A 19,821-nucleotide genomic window follows, 5' to 3' on the forward strand; every position below is an offset into this window, starting at 1 on the left:
GTTTTATGTAACCTCAGTCTGTGGTAGTGCTCACTTAATATGTTTAGCTGGTTTGCGTTCTTCTCTTGTTTCAGAATTTTAATTAGTCCTGTCCTTGTGATCTAAACAGCAGAATCTCTGTAGCATTTAACTGTCACACTTTTAAGACTCATTTGTAGCAAGCAAAGCAGATAACATTGTGGAGCCAAAAGCTGTAATTGCACTGACGCAATTAAAAGTTTAAGTTGGTCACAGAAAAGAAAGGATAAAAAGTCAGTGTGCAAATTACATGCCTAGAGATGCCTAGCTAAATAAGGCATACGTAATTGTGCTGTTTACTTTAAAAAGGCAAAACAAGTTTGCACATATACTTGGCACTACTTCAAATGTACTGGTCTGTTTTAAAGTGGTCTTTTAATTCCAAGATAGAAAACAGATTTCTTTGTCTCAGACTCCTGTGCATAATGAAAGCTTGTGACATGATGAATTTTTCTTGTGTAACCCCCTGCCTCCCACCCAAAGGGATAGAGTTCTATGGAACAGCAAAGTAGTATGAGGTTGTAAATAACTGCTTCCTCTTCAGTGCCAGCCCCTCCACTCCCAAGGGGAAATGCTATGGAACAAAAACACAATACAGCTGCACATCAATGCTGCAAGAAGTCTCAGAAAAGTATAAAAGATCAGCTGTCTGAGACATCCCTCCCAAATTGCAAGGCGTCATTAAAGGAGATAAGTAATCTATGTGCCACTAACGTCATCCTTATTTTCAGATTAATGTGTAAGTCTTTATGTACTGTTGCTTTGTGCCTCATGCATGTAATGAAAGTGATTGGTGCAATACCACAGTGAATCATGTGCCTCTACATGTGTGTATCTATGGGTATACATACATGCACTTGCAGTGCTTGTTTTTCCTTGTGTGTGCTTCACTTTTTACCTTTGTGCTCACACTTCCTGTTTTTTGCCATATAGTGTGCAATTATGTTCCAGAGAAAGAAAGCTCCTTTATGTAAGTTCTCTTCACTAAACCTTGTCTTATTCCTCCAAGGACATTCCAGCACAACATTATTGGGGCTGCATTGTATTTTCTGCCCAATATTTCTACAGAGGTGTGAATTACCTACTCTCTCCACATGCTTTAATGCCGAGTGTCTTGTCAGTACTCTGTTGTGCTATCTGGCAGTGCTGACAGGTGTCTCATCCTCATTGGCCACTAGTCCTGCCACAGGGTCAGGAACATGCCACTAGTTTTGTCAAATACATGTTGTTTTTGTGCAGAAGCAGATAAGTAAGTCCATAAGAAACATTATCTTTAGTACGTCATCCACACACACAAGATTCTATGACTTCACTCACGTATAAGCACAGTCACTATGCAGGAAACATCTTCCAAAACCATCAGCATATGAGAACATCATCACTCAGCAAGAATATCTTACTACACTTGTTGCTTGTGAGCTGCATATCTGATTACATGCCCTCACTCACGTATAAGCATCATTGGTGTGTTGGGATGCCTTACCACACATTCAGCATGTGAAAGGCACATTTGATGTTATTTCCTTACATGTGTGTATATTCTTAACTGTACATTACATCCTTATTTTGTAGACAAGCCTTACTGGTATGAAAATCTACGGAAGGAATGACTGTCCGACGAACTTGTAGGAACTTGGAGTGTAGGGTAATGGTAAGTACTGTAGGATGTTTGTACTTTTGTACTAGTCAGAGGTTGCTATAGCAACCATAAGGCTGGTTATATTAAGAGGCAGAATGTGTCTGCATGGGGCTTGTTCCCTCTCCAGCCAGCAAAAAAAAAAAAAAATGATAGTGCATATTTATTCAATGCACTTTATACAACAAATAGGCAGCAGCATTTGCGCACTATGACATGAATAACAAATTACTTTGCAATCAAAATATCTCAATTAGTAACAAAGTTGAACTTCATGAATATACTGGCACAGCTTAGACCACAAAATAGCTATCTTGTGAGTGTGAGTTTACTTTGCAATTATGTGCGGCCATGAATCAGGGATCATTTGAGGGTAATCACTTGACAAATGTTTTTCATCTGTTATCCTTATTATAGTCCAGATATTTCCTTATTGTGCTGACTTGATTTCCATTGTTAGTCATTAAAGTTCACTTTCCTGTACTTGATAGAAAAAGTCACACAGCTTCATTATTTATGACATTTTTTTCAGATTGCCATGTCATCAAAATGCCATGAGCTACAGACTTAATGTCTGATTACTTTGTGACTTCAGTAAGTTCTGTCCAAACACTTGTAATCAGTAGGAAAGACGGCATGTTTCTGTATGATACAAACATTTCCTGAAGCTTTGTGGTAAACCTCCAGACAAGAATGTTTTGTTTGGTGTTCAATATGCAATCTGTGAAAAATGCCATTTGGATATTTTTAATTAATTAATTGGTTTATTTATTGGTTGCCATTGCAGCTGTCTATCGTCAGCTATGTCCTGGAGCCCAAACTTGATACATTTTTCCCCCTTTCCAATACCTGTCTAATTTACCCACTCAGACTGGGGTCCCATCCCATTAGCTGGGAAATCTTTCATGGAAGCAGGCAAGGGAGAAAGGATAATAGTGCATTGTTATTTGGTGCTATCCTGAAAGCTGTATGGGACTGTTTTGAAATCTTGTACTTACTGTCTCACATACATTTCAGCTGCCTATGTACATTACACATGCACACACCCCTACCAATCTCACCTAGTTCTTTAGCTGTAACCCAACCCTTCTTCCCTCAGCATCAGTGAGCTAGCACAAATCCTAGTCCTTTTTTTCCTCATGTCTGTCTGACGCCTCAGGAAATGGGTTTGCTAAATGAACCTGAGCTGCATGAGCTTCTTTCAGGGATTCCATCTCAATATATCAGAGAGCTGACGTTATCTGAATATGTTTTTTTCAAAATCACCAGTAAGTGCCCTCCTTGGTACCAATACATATAAGTAGGCAAAGGAGTCACTTTGATGCTATAAAAATGTATAAGCAGGTCCTTTTAAAAGAAGCAATTATTTGTCCTCTTTCATGTGGTACTGAAACCATCCCAAGTTATATTTTCACCACGTGTCATTGTTCTATATTTAACTTTTAAAGACATGAAAATTACCCATATTGATCTTGAGGTACATAACTTAACTGTATTTCTATAAGTTAAATTTCATTAATTTGACTGATTAAAATATGTGAATAAATAAAAGAAAACGGAAACTACTATACTACAGAGCACTATAGGTTAAGGCAATGAAGCACAGTGTAATAATACATGAAGGCAGTAAAGCACACAAGAAATGTATTGAAATAAGGTCAGCTATAGTATTTGAATTGTGAAGCACGCAGTGAGTTGTCTCAGTTTAATCAGCTACTATGTATCAATAAAGTGTACATGTGCAATAAGTATCAATGGGTCAAAATTCTTATGAATTCGGGTAGGACACAGAAAATGGAAATTAAAATCGACATTTACAAGTTAAAACAATTACTATTACAATGCTAGAAGTCTAAACCTCCAAATGCACTCTCTCAAGGCACTCCTAAAAATGGAGAACATCATTATCTGTGCAGTAACTGAGACCTGGTTCAAGACTCCAGAGAGCACCCCTGCAATACCAGCCTACAACTCTTATCACACTTTTCGGCCACCAAACCAGGACCGAAACACTAAAGTTGGAGCACTGTCCATATTCACCAAGGATATTCACAACACCAGGCTAGTTGCCCAACACAATGTGTCTGAAATTCTCCAGGTAAGACTGCAATCTAAATTGTAGCTTGCTACAGATCCCCCACCATGCCCCAAGATTCTCACTACACCTTTCTAAACATACTGGAAAATATTAAGATACAACCAAACACCCTAATACTGGGTGATTTCAACTACCCTGCCATTAACTGGGAATACTACTCATGTACCGACACCTTTGCCCAACGGTTCTTGGAATTCATAAATTCCAATGCCCTGGATCAACTAATCCTTATTCCCACCAGGGGCTCCAATATCCTAGACCTGGTAATTACCAACATGGGAAATCTATGCTCCACACCTATGGTCACCCCCTCGTTGGTCAGGTCTGACCATAAGGTAATCACCCTTGACATCCACATCCTACCCCCACCCCCCAGTAAGGAAACCTCCATAAAAACTTCTCCAAAGCCAACTTCATGCTACTCAAGTCAGACGTGACAAACATCATGACACCCATGCAAACATGAACTGAAAGTTTGACTGCTGACTCCTACATGAAGACACTGTACGAGCACATCCACTTGTGCATGAATCGTGCCATTCCCAATAGAACCAAGACACTCTCCTTCAAAAAAAGGAAGCCAACCTGGTGTTCTCTTGCCATAAACAAACTTTACAACAAAAGGAAAAAAACTGTTGCAGAAAAGAGGAAAATCCCAGGATGCAAAAAACTCCCTTACCAGCCTCAGTAAGAAGCTGAGATCCCTCATAAAATCCTCCAAAGCTAGTTACGAAAATAAAATTGCTAAAGATTCCAAAAACAACCACAAGGCATTCTATAACTATGTCAAGAATCTAAATGGCAATGCCCAGATCTGCTCTGAGCTACAACAGAATGGCATTAAATATGCTGATCCCAAGGATATTGCCAATATCCTGGCAGATTGATTCAGTCCAAACTTCACCCCCCCCTTCCCCTAAAGGGCCCATCTCAATACCGAAAGATTGCCAAATTCCATAATAACGATCACTGAGGTAAAAACGCACTCTCCAAAGCTACAAATACAGCATCTATGGGACCAGATGACATCCCAGACTGTGTACTACATGAACTACAAAATGAACTGGCACCTCACCTAAGTGTCATGTTTAATCATAGCCTCACCTCAGCCTTTGTGCCCACTGAGTGGCACACAGCTACAGTTGTCTCACTCCACAAGGGGGGATCCACCTTGGATCCCAGGAACTACCGCCCCATCAGTCTGATGAGCCTGATCTGCAAGGCCATGGCACGTATTATCATGGAACTTCTAAACAAAGACATTGACAACCTTCAAACACTGGACCTCAAGCAGTTTGGGTTTGTGAAGGGCTGATCTTGTCTCCTGAACCTGATTGACTTCTTCAAATCAGTCTCCACAGCCGTGGACAAGAGTAAGGTGGCCCACACTGCCTATCTGGACCTCACCAAGGCCTTCAACACCATCCCCCACTCTGGAATCATAGATAAACTTACTAAACTGGGTATTAATCCCTATGTCACTAGACAGGTTGCCAACTGGCTTACTGACAGAACCCACACTGTAAAAATAGCTAACTCCAAATCCAGCTCTAGACAAGTGACAAGTGGAGTACCTCAGAGTTTAGTCCTGGGACCACTCTTGTTTGGCATCTATTTCTCTGAAGTACAGGCCAACACTAAGTGACTCCGGCTAACAAAGCTCGCAGATGACAGCAAACTGGGAGCCATTACTGAATCCCCAAATAATGTGGATATTCTACAAAAGGGCCTTACAGAAACAGATGCTTAGTGCCAGAGCCATGGGCTCAAGCTCAATGCCAAGAAATGTATAGTTATCCCCTTTGGGAAAAAACATGTACCCATGAATTACCACATAGGAGGCAGTACACTAAACACCGAAAGTGTTATACGAGACTGAGTGACACAGGTGGACAGTGGTCTCACCTTCGATAACCACATCACCATAACAGTCAGGAAATCCTTCTATGTGACACATCTCATCACTAAGGGCTTTTCATCCAGAAAAAAGGAGGTCATTGTTCCACTGTACTCATCCCTCATCAGACCCATTATAGAATACAATGCCCCATTTGGAATGTACCAAGCAAAACATCTGCAACTACTGGAAAGGCCACAGAAATACCTCACTAAAAGAATCACAGGCCTACAGCAGATGCCCTATGCTGACCGTCTAAAAAATTCCAGCTATACTCTGTCACATATCATCTACTCAGATGCGATCTCTGCTTAACATACAAGGCCATGTTAAACCCAGAGCTGTTGGACATGCTACACTTAAAGAAATCCCAGTTCCCTCAGAGACACACTCTCCAGGGATCTAAACCTTGTCATCACAATGAACAAAACATGCTGGAGGGATAGGTTCCTGACCCAGAGACTTCCCAAACTCTGGAATAGACTGTCCATACATGTCAAGCAGAGCACTTCTTTGGCCCTCTTCAAAAGGAACCTTGATGATTGGATGGGAGATAGGAAATTCACCCCAGGGATCACGTCAGTTGCTGTGCTAGACAGGGGTCCAGGGAAGTAAATACTGTGGGAAGAAATAGCCATGGAATTGTTATAGCTAGGCTTGTACAGGCCCTAGGGCCGATAGCCTAGTACCAACCTATGAACCTATGAACCTATGAACCAAATGTCATACAATTTAGCCTTTACTAAAATTATATCATGAATGTAATGCATAGGAAAACAGCGAACAACATTCCGTATCATAAGCTACAAATTATTGAACTGGAATACATTTGCACATATGTTGAATACAATCCTTTTTGCATTGAGGGGGCTCTGCCCCATGCACCCCTGAATGTCAGGGCTCTGTCCCACCCTCAACACCATATAAAGTTTCAGTCTGCTCTAACTAGAATAAAGGGAATAATTGATTTTTCTGGAAAACTAAACGTTCCTTACATCTGTTAAGTAGGGTGATCAAGGACTTAGACTATACCGTTAGTTGGGGTAAGAAGGGTACAACACCACCCCTCCCCCATCAAGGGTAACACATGCACATAACTCCCTTACAAAGAACTTAAACTTATTTTTATTTGTACTTTAGCTTGCTTAAAAGTTGCTTGGGAGTGAGACAAATTAGCAATGTACATGCACTACAGTACCTTCTGTTCATATTGTAACATGTACAATAATACAATGTTCCCTGTTTTAAAACTGCTTGTAATAATCAGCTACCTGAACTCGGTACACATGTATGCATTCACTCCGGCAGCATTCTTAGTCAGTCTGATCTCACTGATGCTTAGTTAAATTTGGATGCTCTAAAAAAGAGTTGGATTAATTCTTACCCTGTTCTGCCCTTGGCAGTGTTGGTAAAATATCATTTATAAAGACATGATAGAAGTGGTCTAAGATGAAATTTGCTCTCAAATCACAACATGCTGAGTGAGCAGCATAACATAAAAGGTAAAATCCTCAGTAATGCAAACAGAATGACTATGTAAAAGGCACAACCCCACTATTAGTAAATTCTAATCAAAGGCTGCACATCCTAGGGGAAGAGGGGATTGTCCACAATTGTGCAGTCTCTTTGTGAGAGTATAGAAGCATTTAGATTTAGTTGTCATGTTTCACTGTTCTTTGCCATGAGATTCTATGTTTCAGTGCACTGATGTACAGTCCTGAAAGACAGTGAGACTACACTGTAATAAACATCACCTGCAGGTTAATGTGTTTATACTGAAACATGCAGTGGGATACCTTGAAAGAGCACAAATAAATGCTGGTAGATTGTGACCTTTGCACTCTCTGTTTGTTATATTAATGTTTGAGCTGATGCCATTAGTGTTGCTATTTTGTTCTGAAGTTTCATAAAGAATCTGTGGACTTCTCCTGTTTGACCTTTACCTACAGACCTATACCTGCTGCAGGTGATGTTGGTAGGCACTTAGATCATACTGATCACCTCTTGCCTGCTGATGATTTTTGTATAGTTCAGTTTGTTCTGACAATAGTGTTGGCAGTCTGGATGTTTTGGTAGATGACTAAAATAGGTTTGTAACCACTACTTTAGACTGTCTGACACCAAGTCATGTATGCTGTTTCGTATCCAAAGCACATTAGCTGTTGTTCAATTTTAAGCTGCATTCCATGTGATGAGGAAGGCTGGACATTACTGGGGATATGTAGGCCTTTGGAGTGACATACTTGATGAGAATTTATGCTTGGCAGCAGACTGAGATTTCTTGTAAGAAGGCTGTTTATTTATGCATAGACTTGTCAGTGGCATCAAATTGATGATACTTTTTGGATGGTGAACAGTGGGCAGACTGCACAGTGCAACCAGCCTCACTATCTGATGGACCTTTTCTTTATAGCAGTGTGAGATGCCAGCCTCAGTATCTGATGGAACTTTTCTTTAAAGCATTGTGAGATGCCAGCCTCACTACCTGATGGACATTTTCTTTACAGTGGTGTAAGATGCCAGCCTCATTATCTGATGGACCTTTTCTTTACAACGGTGCGAAATGCTGGCCTCACTATTTGATGGACCTTTTCTTTATAGCCATGTGAGATGCCGGACTCACTATCTGATGGACCTTTTCTTTATAGCAATGTGAGATGCCAGACTCACTATCTGATGGACCTTTTCTTTATAGCAGTGTGAGATGCTAACCTCACTATCTGATGGACCTTTTCTTTATAGCATTGTGAAATGCCTGCCTCACTATCTGTTGGATCTTTTCTTTACAAAAGTGTGAGATGGCAGCCTCACTATCTGATGGGCCTTTTATTTACAGCAGTGTAAGATGCCAGCCTCACTAGCTGATGGACCTTTTCTTTATAGCAGTGTGAGATGCCAGCCTCAATATCTGATGGACCTTTTCTTTATAGCAGTGTAAGATGCCAGCCTCACTAGCTGATGGACCTTTTCTTTACAGCAGTGTGAGATGTCAGCCTCACTATCTGATGGACCTTTTCTTTATAACAGTGTGAGATGCCAGCCTCACTATCTGATGGACCTTTTCTTTATAGCAGTGTGAGATGGCCACTCCATTTTTCTTTGACAAGGTTGCTACTTTAAGAGCTGCATTTATTCATGGACAGGGGCAAATTCCATCTGACTTCATGGGATACTTTGGTCCTTGTTTTTTTGTTTTTTTTTGTTCTGTGTTTTAATATTTCTTTGCCCATGTTTTCAAGAATGCATGCATACTATAACTTGTGGGTTGGACTCTTGCCCCTCCAGGTATATGATTGCAATCCTGAATGTACTGGGTCTGATCAGTTATCAGATATAGGTTTCCTCTCTGAGAAATGGGATCTTTCCAGCTGTTTGAAAACAGGCTTTTGCTACACAGACCTTCCAGAATTCATATTTTGACCTCACTGTTCTTGACAAAGTCTACCACATTTTCCACCTTTCGTTTCTTGGTATGGCTATTGAAAAAGTAGCCTACATCCAGTTTGAATTTTAAGTCACTGTTAGTGAACTTTTGGAACCTTATTATCATCCCAATTTTTTCTTTCATTGTAGTACTAATGCAGCTTTCATAAGGGCTGTGAGTGATTTCCTTATGGTCAGAAATCAGTGCTGTTACTCTGTTCTGGCACTGCCGGGTCTCTCTACAGAATTTGATGCTGTTTACAGTGGCATCCGGATCAACTATTTGCAGGTCTGCTTTGACTTATCCTCAACAGTGATTGAGTAGTTTGCTTCCTATCTTTTGAGCTGTAACCAGAAACTTGTCTTCTGATTCTTACCTTATAGAGTTCATAGTAACACAGAGTTCACTACTGTCCCCCACCCTCCCACCCCTGTGTTTTACAATGTATATGATGTCCTTGGAAATATCATTAAAGGGAGAGCTTTCCTGGAAAGGATCATCCAGAATCTGCTACATTTTACTGTGAGGGAAAGGATGGTTTGCTTTTTATTTGTTGTATTTTGTATTAGTTTATTGCCTTTTTATATTGTGAGTGCTGTGATTTGTTTTCTTTACCTTGTGTTTTGCTTGTGTTCTGCTTTTAATTGCATATTAAAACTTCAAAAGACACCACAGCTCTGTCTCCTGTGAGTCAGGCAGAAATTAGAACTGCTCAATTAAGGACTCATACATAAGATAGAAGAGGTCACTTAAGGTTAATCATTTGCGAACTGAAGGGGGTGGAGCTAGGAACTAAACCTTCTATTTAAGGGGTAAAATAAAACATTTCAGAGCTTTACCAGAAAGGCTCATCCAGACTCTGCTGCACTTTGCTGTGACGGAAAGGTTGGTTTGCTTTTTATTTCTTGTATTTTGTATTAGTTTATTGCCTTTTTATATTTTGAGTGCTGTGATTTGTTTTCTTTACCCTGTGTTTTGCTTGTGTTCTGCTTTTAAATGCATATTAAAACTTCAAAAGACACCACAGCTCTGTCTCTAGTGAGTCAGGCAGAATTTTTTCTTCACCCCCTCCCACCCTGTCACTGCTTGTGTTCTTAAATACCACTGTCTTTCTAGTTGCCTGCCTCTTATGTTAATTTGACCATATATCTCATTTCCTCTCTGCTTTCACTGGGCTGTGTGAGTAAGCACATAATTATCATTTTGTGAAATCACTCCCCTTCAACTATTTAAATTTATTGGCCAGTCTACTGTATTCCATAGTACCGGAATACAAAAGTGATCACCCCCTTTCAATCTATCTTTCTGTTTTAAAAATAGTGACTCTCCACTAAAACTTAACTTTTTAGACAGGTAAAACTTAAGTTACCTATTTTTACATCTAACTTCTCTAGTCCACACTGCAGTGTTTAAGATACATTTTTTTTTCATCTTACCTTTAAACATCCCTGTGACTAGCACTTGCTCTAATACCTGCTGGAAAGCACTAGGAAGCCTTAAACTGATACAAGCACTCAACTCTCATTATTAATAAGGAGAAATTAATCATAGGCACTAAACAGCCTATAATTGCAAAGTACAAAGACCCGCGGTGGTGGTGCTGTGGTAGCGTTGTCGCCTCACAGTAAGACGCTGTCTGGTTTGATTCTCAACCAGAGCGTCTTCTGCATGGAGACATGCGTGAATGGACATACCTTTGTTGAAGGTTGTGCGTCAGGCCTGGCAAGCCGGTACATAAAAATCAACTGCCAATCATTAGCGGATCGGAGTTCCACTGTGGCGACTCCTAACCAGGAAAACCCGAAAGACACAAACACAAACTTTGCTAAGGTAAGGGAAAACAGCTCCTGTGCTTTTCAAAAAAAAACACCAAACCAGGCATGTCCAAGGATAGGCTTCTGTTGCTTTCTCCTTTCCACCTGGTGAATCTGGGCATACTGGGGCAATGCAGCAATTGCCTCATGTACACAGACAACCCTCTCCTCCTACCACCCAACACTACAACCTGTGAGAGATGCATGTACATAGCCAAACTGGAAGCAAAGCTCTCTTCACCCAAGATTGTGCTAGACAGTCAAGAGGAGAAGGTTAACACCCGCACAACACCTCAAGCAACACATAGCCCTTCTAAACTCACACCACCAACACCCACACATAGAAACACTAAATCCACATATGCAGAGGCCCCTAACTGTAACCTGCCCAAGCAATAAGGACCTCTGAAGCTGAAACACAAACAAACAGCAATCACAACCAAAGTGTCACATAGCTCACAACACCAGTGTGCCACCCAACAGCCCCTAAGGCAAGGCAACGTACCTAATACTTTAGTCATAGGTGACTCTATAGTCAGGCACACTGATGTCCCACTCACCAGGCTGAACAAGGAGAAAATTACAGTGAGCTGCCTGTCGGGTGCCAGGATCCACCACATAACTCATGCACTCAAGTCACTCCACAACAAGTACAAATATGACTCTGTCATTGTCCATGTTGGAGTGAATGACTTGAGGCATACCTCCCTGGACTACATGAAAAGAGACATGGAAGAGCTCTTGGATCATGTGGCCCAGGCAGGTATGACCCTAGCCCTGAGTAGCATCATACCTTCACCCAGAATGATACCACAATATAAGGACAAAATGATTGACTTCAACAATTGGCTAAGCTTCTGGTGTCATTCAAAGGGGATCCAGTATCTGTCTGCCTGGAACAACCTGATCGACAGACCATGATGCTTTGCCAGAGATGGTCTACACCTGTCACCCCTGGGATTCAGGTTACTGGCTAAGGCTCTTGCCACCCCTATAGTGCCTTTTTTAGGCAAAGTTCAAAGGACAAAACCACCACCGTAACAGGTACAAGACCACTGTAACAGGTACAAGCAATGCAAAATCTGAAGGTAATGCTACTCAGTGCTAGAAGTCTAAACCTCAAAATGCACTCTCTTGAGGCACTCTTAAAAATGAAGAACATTGATATCTGCGCAGTAACTGAGACCTGGTTCAAGGCTCCAGAGAGAACCTTTGCAATACCAGGCTACAACTCTTACCACACTTTTCGGCCACCAAACCAGGATCAAAACACTAAAGGTAGAGGAGTGTCCATATTCACCAAGGATATTCACACCACCAAGTTAGTTGCCCAACACAATGTGTCTGAAATTCTCCAGGTGCAACTAACACTAGGTAAGACTGCAATCCAAATTGTAGCTTGCTACAGATCCCTCACCATGCCCCAAGATTCTCACTACACCTTTCTATACATACTAGAAAATATTAAGATACAACCAAACAGCCTAATACTGGGTGATTTCAACTACCCTGCCATTAACTGGGAAAATTACTCATGTACCAACACCTTTGCCCAACGGTTCATGGAATTCATAAATTCCAATGCCCTGGATCAACTAATCCATAGTCCCACCAGGGGCTCCAATATCCTAGATCTGGTCATTACCAACATGGGAAATCAATGCTCCACACCTATGGTCACCCCCTCGTTGGTCAGGTCAGACCATAAGCTAATCACCCTTAACATCCACATCCCACCCCCCAGTAAGGAAACCTCCATAAAAAACTTCTCCAAAGCCAATTTCATGCTACTCAAGTCAGAAGTTACAAACTTCATGACACTCATGCAGACGGGAACTGAAAGTTCGACTGCTGAGTCCTACACTAAAGCACTGTATGAGAACATCCACTCATGCATGAATCGTGCCATCCTAAATAGAACCAAGATGCTCTCCTCCAAAAAAAGGAAGCCAATCTAGTGGTCCCCTGCCATAAACAAACTTCACAACAAAAGGAAGAAACTGTTGCAGAAAAGAGGAAAATCCCAGGATGCAAAAAACTCCCTTACCAGCCTCAGTAAGAAGCTGAGATCCCTCATAAAATTCTCTAAAGCTAGTTACGAAAATAAAATTGCCAAAGATTCCAAAGACAACCCACAAGGCATTCTATAACTATGTCAAGAATCTAAATGGCAATGCTCAGATCTGCTCTGAGCTACAACAGAATGGCATTAAATATACTGATCCCAAGGATATTGCCAATATCCTGTCAGATTGATTCAGTGCAAACTTCAACCCCCCCCCCTCACCCCCTAAATGGCCCATATGAATACTGGAAGATTGCCAAATTCTGCTAATAACGGCCACACAGGTAAAAAACGCACTCTCCAAAGCTAAGAATACAGCATCTATGGGACCAGATGACATCCTGGGCTGTGTACTACATGAACTATAAAATGAACTGGCACCTCACCTAAGTGTCATGTTTAATCATACGCTCACCTCAGGCTTCATGCCCACTGAGTGGCGCACAGCTAAGTTATCCCACTCCACAAGGGAGGATCCACCTTGGATCCTGGGAACTACCACCCCATCAGTCTGACGAGCCTGATCTGCAAGGCCATGGAACGTATTATCATGGAACCTATAAACAAAGGCATTGGCAACCTTAAAACACTGGAACCCACTCAGTTTGGATTCGTGAAGGGCCGATCTTGTCTCCTGAACCTGACTGACCTTTTATAATCATTCTCCAGAGCCGTGGACAAGGGTAAGGCAGTCCACACAGCCTATCTGGACATCGCCAAGGCCTTTGACACCATCCCCCTCTCTGGAATCATAGATAAACTTACTAAACTGGGAATTAATCCCTATGTCACTCGATGGGTTGCCAGCCGGCTTACTGACAGAACACACACTGTAAATGTAGCTGACTCCAAATCGAGCTCCAGACAAGTGACAAGTGGAGTACCTCAGGGTTCAGTCCCAGGACCTCTCTTTTTTGGCATCTATGTCTCTGAAATAGAGGCCAACACTAAGGGACCCTGGCTAACAAAGTTCGCAGATGACTGCAAACTGGGAGCCATTATTGAATCCCCAAATGATGTGGATACTCTACAAAAGGGCCTTACAGAAACAGATGCTTGGTGCCAGAGCCATTGGCTCAAGCTCAATGCCAAGAAATGTATAGTTACCCCCTTTGGGAAAAAACATGTACCTGTGAATTACCACATAGGTGGCAGTACACTAAACACTGAAAGTGTGATAAGAGACTTAGGGACACAGGTGGACAGTGGTCTCACCTTCAGTAACCATATTGCCACAACCATCAGGAAATCCTTCTATGTGGTACACCTCATCATGAAGGGCTTTTCATCCAGAAAAAAGGAGATCATTGTCCCACTGTATTCATCCCTCATTAGACCCATTATAGAATACAATGCCCCATTTGGTATGTACCTCTCAAAACATCTGCAACAATTGGAAAGGCTGCAGAAATACCTGACTAAAAGAATCACAGGCCTAAAGCAGATGCCCTATGCTGACCGCCTTAAAAAACTCCAGCTATACTCTGTTGCATACCGTCTACTCTGAGGCGACCTCTGCTTAACATACAAGGCTATGTCAAACTCAGAGCTGTTGGACATGCTATACTTAAAGAAATCCCAATCCCTCAGAACCACACACACCAGTGATCTAAACCTTGTCATCACAATAAACAAAACATGCTGGAGGGATAGTTTTCTGACCCAGAGACTCCCCAGACTCTGGAATAGACTGCCCATACATGTCAAGCAGAGCACCTCTTTGGTCCTCTTCAAAAGGAACCTTGATGATTGGATGGGAGAAAGGAAATTCACCATGGGGATCATGTCAGTCACCCTGCTAGACAGGGGTCCAGGGAAGTAAATAGTGTGGGAAGAAATAGCCAGGGAATTGTTATGGCTAGGCTTGTATAGGTCCTAGGTCAAATAGCCTAGTACCAACCTATGAACCTATGAACCTATGAACAATACCATTGCTATAATGATGATTCCCAGAATTAGCTCGTTTTAAATCAAAATAAAATGGTGAGTGTATATTCCCCTGCAGATGATTTGGAAACCATTCATCAATGGCTAATGACTAGCTAGTTAAAGCTAAACACATCAAGACTGACACCAGGCATCTGGGTGCTACTCTTAGAGATTTGTCAGCTCTGTTGCTTTCTCGTTTAATTTTTGCACATTTCTAAGATGCATAGTGTTGGAGGTAGTGCCTTAGCACCAGTGTAGAGTTTCTCTCAGGGACCAGGTGATAGATGTGGTGACATCATCTTGTTTCCACCTATAAAATGTCTCTAGAATGAGGTACCTAATGTCTCAAGAAGACCTCTCTGTAGTCATTTATGCCTTATTGTCCTCCTCATCTGACTACTATAATTCCTTATAACTTGGATTCATCACACCAGGATAAATCATTTCCTATTGGTGCACAATATATGGCTAGGCTACTTGCTACACCATGTTACTGATACATCATGTCAGTAGTTCAGAGTCTACACTAGGTCTCTATGTGATATTGTTGTTGTTTGTCTTTTGGCTTTTCCCGGTTAGGGGTCGCCACAGCGGAACTCCGGTCCGCTAATGATTGGCAGTAGGTTTTTACGGTGCCGAGTTGCCAGCTCGATGCCCAACCTTCAACGAAGGCACACCTATTCACGCATGTCTTTCGGAATGCCATTCGACTGCGGGGAGGACATGCAGACTCCACACAGAAGGCACTCCCCCACACTCCAGCAGAGAATCGAATGGGAGAACCTCTTGCTGTGAGGCAATAATGCTACCGCTGCACCACCACGCCAGTCTCTCTATGTGATATTGTACAGTCTGTAAAAGGTCTTGGTATGGTTTGTTTGTCTCCATATAATCTGCATCCTTATTATCTGGAAAAGTTTATTTTTTCTGTATTTCCAGAGGTTGTGCTTGGCCTCTCAAGGGCTGCTGGTTGCTCCCCAGGCACATTTGGAAACATCAGCCCTCTGTTCCCTTTTCTATAATGCAGTGTTCCTGTGGAGTCTGATGGCTTTGGGAGTGTTCCTCTGTAGGTTGATTTAGGAGATCATTTAAGTGCTGCCTGTTTGATTTGGCCTTCAGTAAAAGTTTTCATATATGCCCCAGGTTCCTATTTATTGGTCTATGTGTTTAAATTTTATTACTGATTTTCCCTTCCGAAGCTTTTATTTGTGCGAATACATGTTATTAGTCTTTATGTTTTAGCGTTAACTTTCTGTCTTTCTGTAAATTCCATATGTAATTACTTATTGCATTGCTAATACTTTGTGTCAAAGTATTTAAATAAAGTTGGAAGCACTGTTTGGTTTCTCTTCTCCTGAAATCCTTGATTGGGCATGTGGATAGTGATTACATTGGCTATGTTTTAACATACTACAAATAAATGTTAACTTAAATAAATAATGTTTACTTACATAAAAAAATAACTTCAATAAGGTATATCAGTGACTATTTCGCCTCAGCTTGCAACATTTTCTGAAACTTCACCAAACTTAATCAACCACATGCAATCACATCTTATTGAAAAAAGTGCTAAAAACAATCCAGGTTGTTACAACAGGATTTTTAAGTAATGCAGATAATGGACACTCTCTTGTTGTCTCTCCCTGGCACCTTACAAAGAAAAGCCCCTGTTTTATTATCACAAATAGTACATCATTCTCTCCCTGGGAAGGGTATGAGTTTCCCTCTAGACTGCCTCACACTGATTGGACAATTAGTTGCTGTCTGAATGCTGTACCTTGAAGTCTGTAGTCCTTTAACATTAAGTAGTATAGTTTTTAGCATAAACCTTTCCGGTTATGCTCAAGAGGGTTCCCTATTACCAGATCGCAGACGCAGTTTGTCGAATGTATCTTGATCGAACCAAAAAGAGCGAAAAGACAAAATAGCGAAGCTGCTTTTTAGCGAATTCTTTCCCTGGAAAAGAATTTGCTTGGCTGCTTTCATTACTTTGCAGTTTTTGGCACTGTAGTGCGATCTCAGAGTTGGCATATTTAAGTAGGGGATTGTAGGGGGCACAGCCCCCCACATTTTGTAATGTTTTAAAGTTGTTTTTTTTTTATTTTTGGAACAGTGATGTTTTTCCCTTGGAAAAAAACACTGTTCTGAGGTTTCAATGTAAGCTTTTGCTTACATGGGGTAGATTATTTATCGTTCAATTTTGTAAGCAAGCGATAATATAATATAGACCCCTCAAGAGAGCTACAAGGTCAAGTTGTACTTGGTTAGCTGCTGACTTAAAACTTCTCTTGAAACCAACATTTAAGTAATGGAAGGATAGGCAGGCCTCATATCATCCTGATACCAAACATCTTTAAAGTCACCTGAAAAAATAGAATACTTATACTAGTTCCAAACTTGGTGGCCAGAGTTGTTTTAAGTAATAATAGTCATTTCCTTTTGGTTATTCCAGATTGTTTAGAACAGAAATAAAAAAATGTATTTGGACACCACTCTTCTGCATGCTATAGTTACAAAAGTATGTACTGTATACTGAGCACAGCACTCATTACATCTTCTGTCAGCCATGCACTTTGTTATTAAATCCATGGGCATGGCAATGTGGTCCTCTCTTTGCCCACAGGGAATTTGCAACAGCCATATTTCTCTGCAACTAAATCCTCTTTCGGCCTTGTGTCTCCAACTAAGTGTACCACAGGGAAATGTCTTGCTGCCTATTTGTCTGAACCCACATCATGCTCACTGAAGGTATGGCAGATATCATGGTCACTGAAGGTATGGCACACATCATATGCACTGCAGCTATGGCACACCATGCTTATTGAAGGTATAGTACACATCATGCTTACTGAAGCTATGGCACACATCATGCTCACTGGAGGTATAGCGCGCATCACGTTCATTAAGGTATGGCACACATCATGCTCACTGAAGCTATGGCACACATCATGCTTATTGAAGGTATAGTACACATCATGCTTACTGAAGGTATGGAAGATATCATGGTCACTGAAGGTATGGCACACATCATATGCACTGAAGCTATGGCACACCATGCTTATTGAAGGTATAGTACACATCATGCTTACTGAAGCTATGGCACACATCATGCTCACTGGAGGTATAGCACACATCTTGCTCACTGAAGATATGGCACACATCAAGCATGAGGTCATGCTGACTTTCTCTGGTGAGCAGAGCTATGGGAGCAAGGTGCTGAAAGCTGGACACCTAGAAATGACTGAGGTGCACTTGGACAGCCCATCAGGTTAGTATTTCCTGTTCATTTGTACTCTCTTACTATCCCATTATTGTGGCCATGGACCCCTCAGACAAATGTATATATAACAATGGCAAATGGAGTCGTGTGCATAGAGTGCCAGCAATAGCAGTGGCATGCACACCACCATATGAACGTGTTTAGCAGGGGTGACTGGCACTGCTCTTGATCTGCACTAGATTATTAGATTTAGAGAAACAGCCAATGGGAACATACAGAATTCTTTCAGTCCCACATTCGATTCCCGGGTTGCTGCTGTTAAACCCAACCCAGGCTATGATTGCAAAGGAAGACATTTTAACACCTGTGCCAAAGTCCTAGTGTAACTTGACCATTGCTTTGTTAATGTAATAAAACATCCAGTGTTGGCACGAGTGTTAATAGATTATTATTGTTATGTAAAAAAAAATCTGGCTAAATAAGGACAAAAATAAAGCAATCAGTGATGTTTTTAAAGTTGTTCTACTGTCCAGTACTTGATCTCCATCTGCACTATCTTATATCTTAATACTCATGAACCTAAACATTTCATGAGATTTGGGAAAAAAACAGTTTGTCCAGGGACATATTTGGTGAGGGTTAGAGTGAGTTAAATGGGGGTGTTAGGTTAATATGCATTTTGTCTTAACAGTTGCTGTTAGTCGCGAAGATTATAGGAACTTGATTGGAAAAGGTTTGCAGCTTGCAGTCATTAGGGGGTGTTCATCTTGAGTTTTAAAACTAACAAACACATTACAAAAATGGCAGCAGGAATGGGGCTCACGTCAAAGATTTAGTGCTTCTGAGTTTCCTGATTGTTTTTCCAATGTAGTAACTTGGACATTTGTCACAATGTGCTAAGTATACCACTCCACATGGATTGCAGTCAAGAAAGGTGGTTACAGTGGATCCTCCAGTGGTTGGAGTAGCTCAGGATGGAGCGGCAGGTAATGACTTGCTGTTGGGAGCCCCATTAGGTGGGGCAGGTTTGGTGTGTGTTGGGAATGATTGTGGGGTAGCTGGGGACAGGCTGTATCAGGGGCTGGGTGAAGGTAGAGGGGTATGCAGAGGTGTCCAGAGCAAGAACAGGATGAAGCCATCAGTGGGGAGAATAACTTAGTGTTGTCTATGGGGAGCTTAGGGTCATCTGTGGGTGGGCTAGGATCATTTTCTGAAGTTGGGTCGGATTTTGTCCTGCAGCCAGGTAATTGGTTAGCTATGCAGGCTTTAGGAAAAGGGACAGGGAAAGTTTTCTTGACCCCTCACATTCCATCCTCAGTTAAGGAAAAGATTAGGAGGGGGGAGTATGTTGATGTATTTGAATTAATTGATGTGGAAGGGGTGCAGTGAGTAGAATCAGAGATGGTGAATAGCAAGGACCCTTTGGCAGCTTTAGCAGCACTGGGGAGGAGGAGAGTAGGTAGGGTGCGATCTAAGTCATGAAATAATTGGGTGGTAGGTTTTGTCTATTACACAGCAGTTTGGGTGGAGAAGGATACTTCTTTGGCTTTGCCATTCTTGGCTTACTTTCTTATGATTCAGGAGGCTTAGCATTTGTGGTCAGGGACTGCTTGGTTATGGTATGAACAGAGGTTTCACAAGCAGAAAGCAGTTGATCAAGCTTTCCACGTGGAGGTTAGACATCCAGACAAATGGCTAGCGACTATGATGGATAACTTTG

The sequence above is a fragment of the Protopterus annectens genome, chromosome 8.part0 (genome assembly GCF_019279795.1).
Source record: "Protopterus annectens isolate FY-2018-M chromosome 8.part0, PAN1.0, whole genome shotgun sequence".
In the NCBI taxonomy this organism is placed as follows: domain Eukaryota; kingdom Metazoa; phylum Chordata; order Ceratodontiformes; family Protopteridae; genus Protopterus; species Protopterus annectens.